The sequence below is a fragment of the Capsicum annuum genome, chromosome 6 (assembly GCF_002878395.1).
Source record: "Capsicum annuum cultivar UCD-10X-F1 chromosome 6, UCD10Xv1.1, whole genome shotgun sequence".
Lineage (NCBI taxonomy): Eukaryota > Viridiplantae > Streptophyta > Magnoliopsida > Solanales > Solanaceae > Capsicum > Capsicum annuum.
The window spans coordinates 185,192,877-185,201,429 of record NC_061116.1 but is presented as its reverse complement, the minus strand read 5'-3'; the positions used below and the strand labels follow the sequence as shown (position 1 = coordinate 185,201,429).

At 35.1% G+C, this 8,553-nt stretch overlaps 1 long non-coding RNA gene across 1 annotated transcript in view; it reads left to right on the top strand.

Annotated features, from left to right (window-relative positions):
- LOC107856580 overlaps positions 1–7,076 on the top strand; it is an 11,147-nt gene extending 4,071 nt beyond the window's left edge. Inside the window, exons 2-7 of the long non-coding RNA XR_001670605.2 lie at positions 2,974–3,049; positions 3,979–4,069; positions 4,244–4,338; positions 5,055–5,122; positions 5,206–5,445; positions 5,990–7,076. This is a non-coding gene — a long non-coding RNA (uncharacterized LOC107856580). The remainder of the gene's footprint in view (positions 1–2,973; positions 3,050–3,978; positions 4,070–4,243; positions 4,339–5,054; positions 5,123–5,205; positions 5,446–5,989) is intronic.
- The last annotated feature ends 1,477 nt before the right edge of the window (positions 7,077–8,553 follow it).

Below are 8,553 nucleotides of genomic sequence, written 5' to 3'. Positions count from 1 at the left end.
AGCGAGACCTTGCGGAGTAGGTACGGAAGGGGAGGCCTCTTCAGAGGTAGTTAAAACCCTTTATTTCAGGGAGGCAAGATAGGATCTTTATTTTAGGATAGGACCATATCTGAGAGCGACAATTGTGGAGTGTGGTCTTTACTTCTGACCAATACTCCCCCTTTGCTTTAGAAAGCAGAAAAAGGCTATTTTGCCTGTATAGCATTCTTATTCGATTGAGCATAGAGGCCTCAAAAAAATCGTTCTTTATGAATCAAGTACCATTCAAACAAAGGGTGCATTGCTTCTTTGAGTAAAGAAGAGAGGGGCTTTGTATAGACACTCTTGAGCCATGTTCGTCGCCCTAGGCTTACCATTATTTCATTTCATTCTATTGATTGGTTCTAACTCGTCAGGGATGCCCAACTTAAGATAAGTCCTAAGGTTCTGTTAAAGTATCCTAACTTGCGTTCCCCAGGCGCTATGAAATGGGGGTCTTTCCTTCGCCTATCGTATGTATCGGCTTGGCTTCGTCCCGAACCAAGGAGGCATTCTGGCGGACGCATGCGTGTAGGAAGGCCGACGACTACATAAGCTAAAAGACTGCGCTAAGTCCTGCCGAGCAATCGCTTTCAAAACCCTTTTATAAGGCAGGCTGCGGTGGGTCCTAGAAATTTCGGGGGGAGTAGTCTTAATAATAGGCAAAGTAGGTAAAGGGTCTATAGAGAAAAAGAGAGTCTTCAAGTTGAACTGCATTCTCTCCTTCTCCATCTTCTGGAAAGCACTCTTTGAGCATGCTGACAGAATGATTGACACTCACATCTCTCTCATTTCCAGTGATTTCGCTTGGATCGGAGAATTTATGGAGGAAATCGGGTCGCCAAACCTTCCCCGTGGGTCGTTAATATTTAATATAATATGCAGAAACCCCTGAAAGAGGCATGCCCCTATGTTCAAAAAGAGATCACTCCTGGCTAATGGTCGACTGAAGCCTCAGCGGAGCGGTTACATTTCACTACCACGAAGACGAAGTTGAAGGAAAACAAAGCTCTAAACCTCTGGGCCTCAGCCGAAATCTCATAGAAAAGAAAGGAATCTCTTGAGAGAAGTCCTTCTGAAGTTCGAAAGTCGGGACAAATCCTATTTGAAATGGATGGTGTGAATTTGTCAAATGCTCGACAAGCTGCTACATTAGCGGCGCATAAACTATGTTCGTCAACCAAGTTTGTTCAGTGGTCGTAAGCTGTCCATTCATCGGGGTGATCAATTCTCCTCTGACGAAGAATTTAAAAACATCCATTCTGGTCTTTTTAGGAATTACTCATATCCAAAGCAACTTTTCACAAGCACCCCACCCCATACAACTAGTTGGGGGGGGCTGTTCGCCTTTTGAATCAAACAAAGTAAGTAGTAGGGGCGGGAGACTAGCTATAGCTCTTCTCTTGCGCGCTTCCCTGCTTTAGCTCACCATTCTTCTCTTTGGAAAAGCCTTTTAGAAAGTTAAGCAGTGGGAATTCTAAAGATTCCCCGGGGGAAAAAGTTGCTTTTAACAGTATAAGGTACGGAACCCCATGTCGATTTTCTTAATACCCTGTTACCTTAACGATAGATTGGTTCGACCTTAGAGCCTCTTCACTTCCTAAGTCCCCGGGACCTACCAAATCCTCCTATGAAATTCCTAGTCCCCTTCTTCATCCTTCTTTTTAACCCGTCTGCCTAAGAGGTATGTGCGGCTTTGTTTCCCTCTCTCTTGCCCTGCCTTTGTTAGTCTTTAATCGTCTCGATTCTACTACAATTGCATTCATCAGTTGGATGAGAGTGAGAATAGAAAGGAAGCCGGGAGGAAGAATGGAGTATAGCATTACCTCACTCTATCCTTCTCGTTGTCTTATCGTAAACTGGGTATTGCCATCCCAGCGCTTCACTTATAGCTCTCTGGGCAACTTCGGCTGCATCTTCCCTGCTCGCTGCGCGGCACTAAAGCGATTTCCTAAAGGCCTAGTAGGCCTAGCGATGGGAGTAGTTGAATACCTTTTTTTTTTAAAAGACTAAAAGTCTTTGGCAAACCATGCTTTTGTTAGTGCTGTATCAGTTTTTTGTTTTTTCAACAGTATCTGCTTGCTGAGAAATTTAGATTTACCGGGAAAGTGCATCGATTGAGAAATAATCCGATTCAATTTTGGCTTTTTCTGTTAGTTCCATTTGAATTTTTTCCCTATGAATATCATGAATCTCGCATATGCATGCACCTGTAATTTGGGAGTTTCAAATTTTCCCAATTTGAGTTTCAAAATATATTGGATGTGTGTTTTATTGTATTTGTCCCTGCTGAATTTTGCTATTTTTGAAGGATCCTATACACACCCGATATGATCGATTTACCATTCAAAGAGTTCCTTACTTCTTTATATCTCTGGTTAGTTTATAGCCAAATCATAGAAGCCTGTTGAAGGTTGTCTGTTCACTCTGGTAGTTCATGAGATATGATTATATGTGAAACTATTTGCATTTGTATTTTGATACTTGAAGGTGATTGAGATGATTTTTTTGTAAACAGTTATGACTGTAACAAATATATTTTGTTGAAAATTAATTGTTTCTTCTTCCTTGGGTGAACTTATAAACTTTGCTAAAGAGGCGATGATGATATTTTCTTATTAGGGCCATAAAATTACTGGTGGAAAACCCTATATGGTATGTGATTTGAGGCTTTATCATATGCAACAAGTCCTTTTGCAGCTACAGCGTGGTTTCCATCTCTTTGTCCATTGGAACACAGATCTGAGCCTCATACCTTGTGGATATTATTTTATGAAAATCTTTATTCATTTCTTGTGAACTTGATTTCTAATACAATTTGTCATATCTGTTGTTGTTAATGGACTTAGGTGCTTAGTAAGATATTAAGGAGAGCTAATGAATCTCCATACTGGACAACACTTTATTATTAGCTAACGTTTAAAAACTCTCTTCTTTTTTATTGTTAATGCGCAGATGCAACTTGTGTTGCCAAAGTAAGCCACTTGGATTCACATTTTCAGCTTTGATCTTTGTAGCTGGCTATATCAAAGTAATAATTTAAACTTTGTCCAAATTGATATTTCGATCGAACTCTACCAATATAATAGTATAAATTTTTTTTTTACATAATATGAAGCATAGTATTGGTGTGTGAGGGAACTTAGCTTGCTTTGAAAATCATTGAATCTTGTTATACTTTGTGGTAGATTTAGACTGTTCTATCCATGATCTTATTAATGCATGTACCTTTAGGTATGATTGTCTTTCAGCAACTGTTTTCATTATTATTTCTAGGTTCAAGAATACGATCTATTGAAAAAATAGAAATATAACAGGCGTTAAATTCTTCGTTCACCTGATTTTGTTGATTGAATTTGTTCTCTATTAGTACATACTACATATTATCATCAGGAGAACTTGACATGCAACGTATTTTTTTTAAATTTGAAATGAGAGCTTCACATGTTACTCTTTCTTCTTTTGCTAATATTGTTAGTGTAAGTGGGCTATATGTCACCTTTTACCAAAAGGTTTGTTTCGTGGGGATAAAAGCCAAGCTCTTATTTGATTTTGATGCAATTGCAAGTCTTTATGGCTTCCAGATTGAATGTATACACGAAGTATGGCAAATGCCACAAATAACATTGTTATTAATATCTTCTCTACTTTTAACACCCGATTTGATTTATTCACCGTAGAAAGTATTTCACTACCAATTTTTGTAGGAATAATTACTATATTCCAGCTTTAATTAGTAATATAAGGATGATGTGTATTAAATTTTGAAAGCAGGAGGTTCCAGATTATCGGATTACAGATCATCGTTCGGTGAAAGTCAATTGCCTGTATTTGTTAAAACGAAGTTATCGCATCGAGTTGTCAAGCATTTTAGCAGTCTAATATTTCACTCAATATTCATAACTGTGCTAGTATTGTTTGGCTATCGTATGGTAATTAATTTGATTCTTGCTGGATTAGGGGCATTGAAGATGGAGAAGACCGTAAATCTGCTCTCATCAGGAAATTGCGGCAGAAAACTAAAATAACATCAGTTGAAATAATTGCAAAGGTTAGTTTAATGTGAAGTTTTTATTGTTAGATATATATGTCTAGATTTTGTCATGTTAAATAGTAATTACCCTATAATTTCAAAGTATTTATTCTTCAAGAAACTTGAAATATTAGTGTTCAAAAGCTCAAATGATCAAATCATGTATTTTTAATGGTTGTTTCATATTGTCAGATTCCACAATGGTTGACTATTACTTCCCACTATCCGTAAAGGCCAAAGTAAACCGTCTTTGGGGGAGGAGAATGGCATGGACTAACACGGAAATGGTTGGTATCCTATGAATTTCTTGGTATAATTGTGTTATTCTTTTAAAGAAAAATATATCTTTAAGAAAAGGTGTTTTTCTCCATTAAAAAGTTTTTCTGGAACTTCTAATTCCAAAAATAGAGCTAAGTGGCACATTATGTTCATAAAAACCCATTTTTCCTGGGAGGAACCTTGTATGCTTGCATCGTCAAACCTTAAAGATGTCGTATTCACATTTCGCCAATGAAATAGTGTTTCAAGCTGTTGCAACTAGTCCTCTTCCATGTATCAATTAAGCTTTGTAGAAGTAGATTATATGGGTAGAGTAGAATATATGTTGAGTTAAGCTCTTTATTCGTCACCAAAATTAAGATATCCATCTAATGCTACTCTTTTTACTCTCTTTATTTGCTTATTCACATGCATTTGTGAAGATATTTGTACTTGTCCTCTTCCTCCACTGGAAAAAGATAGCATTCTTTCATTTTCCCTTTAGTTGTGGGCATTAGAGATATAAAATGATGACAACACATCTCATGTTGAGAGAGTGGTCTTTTTGGAATTCACCTACATCCGATGCATCATTATGTATTAATTATGCACCAAGAAGGTATTAGGAAAATTTATCTTTTAGATTGAGTTACATCTTAGTCTATTCTCTATTGAATTATTTAAACCTAACTAATGAAGACAAATGGAGTGTTAGAGCAGTAGCATTTATGTTTTTGTTTAACAGAGGTTGCAGCAGAAAGCACAAGTCTATATGTAGCAATTGCTGATGGGATTCTTGACTTAGTGGACAAGGTACGATATAACTCAAGTGTTTGGTTCGATTGTCAGATCTATTTGAAAAAACAAAAAAAACATCGACTAATAAGCTTCTACAGTTTTTACATATGCAATGTCATGATGCAGTCAGAGCACTTGAAATTTATCAAAGGAGAGGAGATCAGGCATGTGCATTTCCTTTGTATACATACCTATTTTAAACTTGATTCATTGTGCATAGCTTGTTCTGACACTTCATGTGTGATTCAGGCAGTCAAGCTATCTAGCTATCTGAATTATTTGAGATATGTAGGAATCTTAACTTTGGACGAGGCCAAAACTACGTTAAAATAGAAAAGGTAAGCCATTTTAACAATGTCCTTTATTCATTCTGGTGAAGATTTCTTACTTTAAGAAATTCTTATTTTCATCCCTTATTTATTTTTTCAAATACAAATAAGTGAGTAATAGATTTCTAAGTTTGTTTGATAATGTTATTTTTTCTTTTATCTAAATAAATAATATAGCCGCCCAATTCATTCATATTAGCGAGGAAGAGTACTTGACATATGCACCAAAACCTCTAATGATTACATGAAAGTCGATAGGTGTAAAGCATTAATTTGTATATGTATGTGTTGTGTGTGAAATGGAACTTTGTCTATGGGAAAAAAGACTTGTTATAATTTCAAGGTGTCAAGATAAAATTTGCATCAACTACAACCCTGTTTTGTTTAAATAACAAACAACCTGTCCATTCAATATGAATTTATGATATTTGAATCATGAAAGCTAGTTGGTTAAGAATGGATGTGATCTTTTAATATTTTTGTTTCCACACCGATATATAAATCCGTCTCTGCTCACTATTAATGCCATCTTTCCTTTTCCTTACGCCAACAGGATATGATGACAAAAATACCAAGATCATTATTGTTCCTGAGTCCAAAATAGAGACTGTTCAAGAGCAAGAAAATGAAGTACAAACGAAAGAAGAGTGTTACGCGGAGACTCCAGACCCACCTCTCATTCCCGACCTTTTGATAAGGACTTCTTTATCTAATTTGGTAGTATATAACTTCTAAATGAAAAAATGAGATGTCCTAATAGTTAAGCATAGTTACTTATGAATATTTGTAGTCTATTGATGAGCCAAGTAAAGATCATCGGTTGCACTGGAAGATAACAATGTCGTAGCATTAGTTATTAGTACACCAGGTATATTTTTCTTGCTTTTCGTCTTCTTTATATTAGTCTTATTATTTATCAAAACAGAAGAATTTAAGGTTTCTTCTCAATATAATCATTACATTATTTGTAGATGAGTTTTCAAACTCTTTGAGCTGGGAATGTCAAATAACATTTTGTCATTGTTAAAATGTGCTTCTATAAATGTGTCAAAGTTAATTTACCGGGTACAAAAATAAAAGATTCCTTCCTTAACCAGTCATCCATAATATCAAAAAAATTCTTATAGTCTATCTCTGAGCTTATAGTGATACACTTATTCAATTACTTTGACTATTTTCGAGCACCTCATGTCTTTTTCGGGCGACGAATTGATGTTTGTCTGTATTTTAGATATTGACTAATGAGAAGTTGGCACTTAGAAGCTAAGTTTCTTTCTACAGTGTATTTTTCTTTGGACGGCACTTTTTAACTTTTTGGGGGTCAAAATATAAGATTTTAAGGTACTGCCTACCGGGTAATCAATGTTATCAAACTTTATCCTAGTTTTCGTTTCTTTTAGTATGAGCTTTTTCAAAGCCAAAATAGCGTAATGTTTTACTGTGAGTTTTGTACATTGTACGGTGCACTGACATTTTTTTTCTCAGGTTCCGCATATAAACATGGTTTTGGCCATTACTCAGCTAAGAACTATGGACTTAGTTTAATTGTAGCATCCTTTTTGTATTAGTGGAAAATCAGATGTTTGTTTCTTCCTCATTCTCACGGAATCAAGTTTAGGAATATAATTGTACAACTTCCTTTTGCAGACGAATGTATATTAAGTGAATTCATTTATGTTAATATATTCACATTTCATATATATATGAATATTTAGCCAGCTTGACACTAATATTTTTTTCATGGTCCGACATCATTTGAAATATGTTTTTTGATAGAAGCCCGTGCTCAGCACGGGCACGGGCACGACCCATCTAGTTGATAATTAAGAAACTCTTGTTCGCTTTTATAATTGTGTGATTTTTACCTTCGATTAATTAAATAACCAAAGGAAATTAGCAAAATAAAAAAAGAAATTCAATTTCAGAGAAGATAATAAAACAGGAAATGACTCCAAGTAAAAAAAGTAGTACGTATTTGGTCCGAAAAAAATTTTATTAAAGAAAATTGATTCCTCCTTTAATTTGACCCATTAAACAAGAGCTTTTCCACGTGAAACTCCCAAATTACTTTGACAACTTGTTTTATTTTTCTTTACTAAACAAGAATCAAGATCCATAATCTATGGTGCTTTACTAATGGAATCTTATTAATCTATACTATGTTCCAGCATCAGCTTAATTATATTTATAATGCTCGAACATGCCTCCCTAATTCATTACAACTAATTTCATTACAGTTTTATACTTTCTCCGTTCCGTTTTACTTGTCGTCGAGTTTGTATTTTGCACTTCTCTTAAAGTTATGAATCAAAGATTTTATTTCATTTGACAATGAACGATTTGATATGGCATAGTGTTTAATTGTTGATTTGATTTACAAATAAATGCAAAAGTTGTATACATAGGAATTTTGTGGGGTTATATATATTTGTTTTGTTTTAATCTAGATAATACACAGACTTATATATACAACCAAATTGTGTTTAAACCATTCCGAAAAAAGAGAAGATAACAGCAGGTTCATAATTCATATTAAACCATTCTTCCCACCTTCATGTTTCCAGTGTGAAAGGGAAAAGGGCAAGAGAGAAAGGGCCCAAGTATGTAAGCCACTTGTAGGATTACTATTATACTGCTTGCAGATTCAAAATTTACGACCCGTTTGATCATAGATTTTTCAAATAGTTTTTGAAGAAAAAACTTGACAAATAATGTTTGGTCACATATTTTTTCATTATTTGACGAAGGTGCTCCCTACTATTATATCAGACACACAGAGTGCTTTTGTCACAGGAAACACAATAGTTCAGAATATACTTATCTGTCAGGACTTGGTGAGGCTGTAAAACAGGAAAGCCACTACAAAAAGTTGCCTCATTAAAATTGATCTAAGAAAAGCATACGATACAGTTGAATGGGAGTTTGTACAAGAGATGTTGTATGGCTTGAACTTCCCTTTTAAGTTCATTAAACTCCTAATAAAGTGCATTACATCTACAAAGTATACCCTGGCCTTAAATGGTGGAGTATATGGAGAGATAAAAGGGAAAAGAGGGTTGAGACAAGGGGACCCAATATCCTCATTGATTTTTGTGATTTGTGTGGAATATTTCTCAA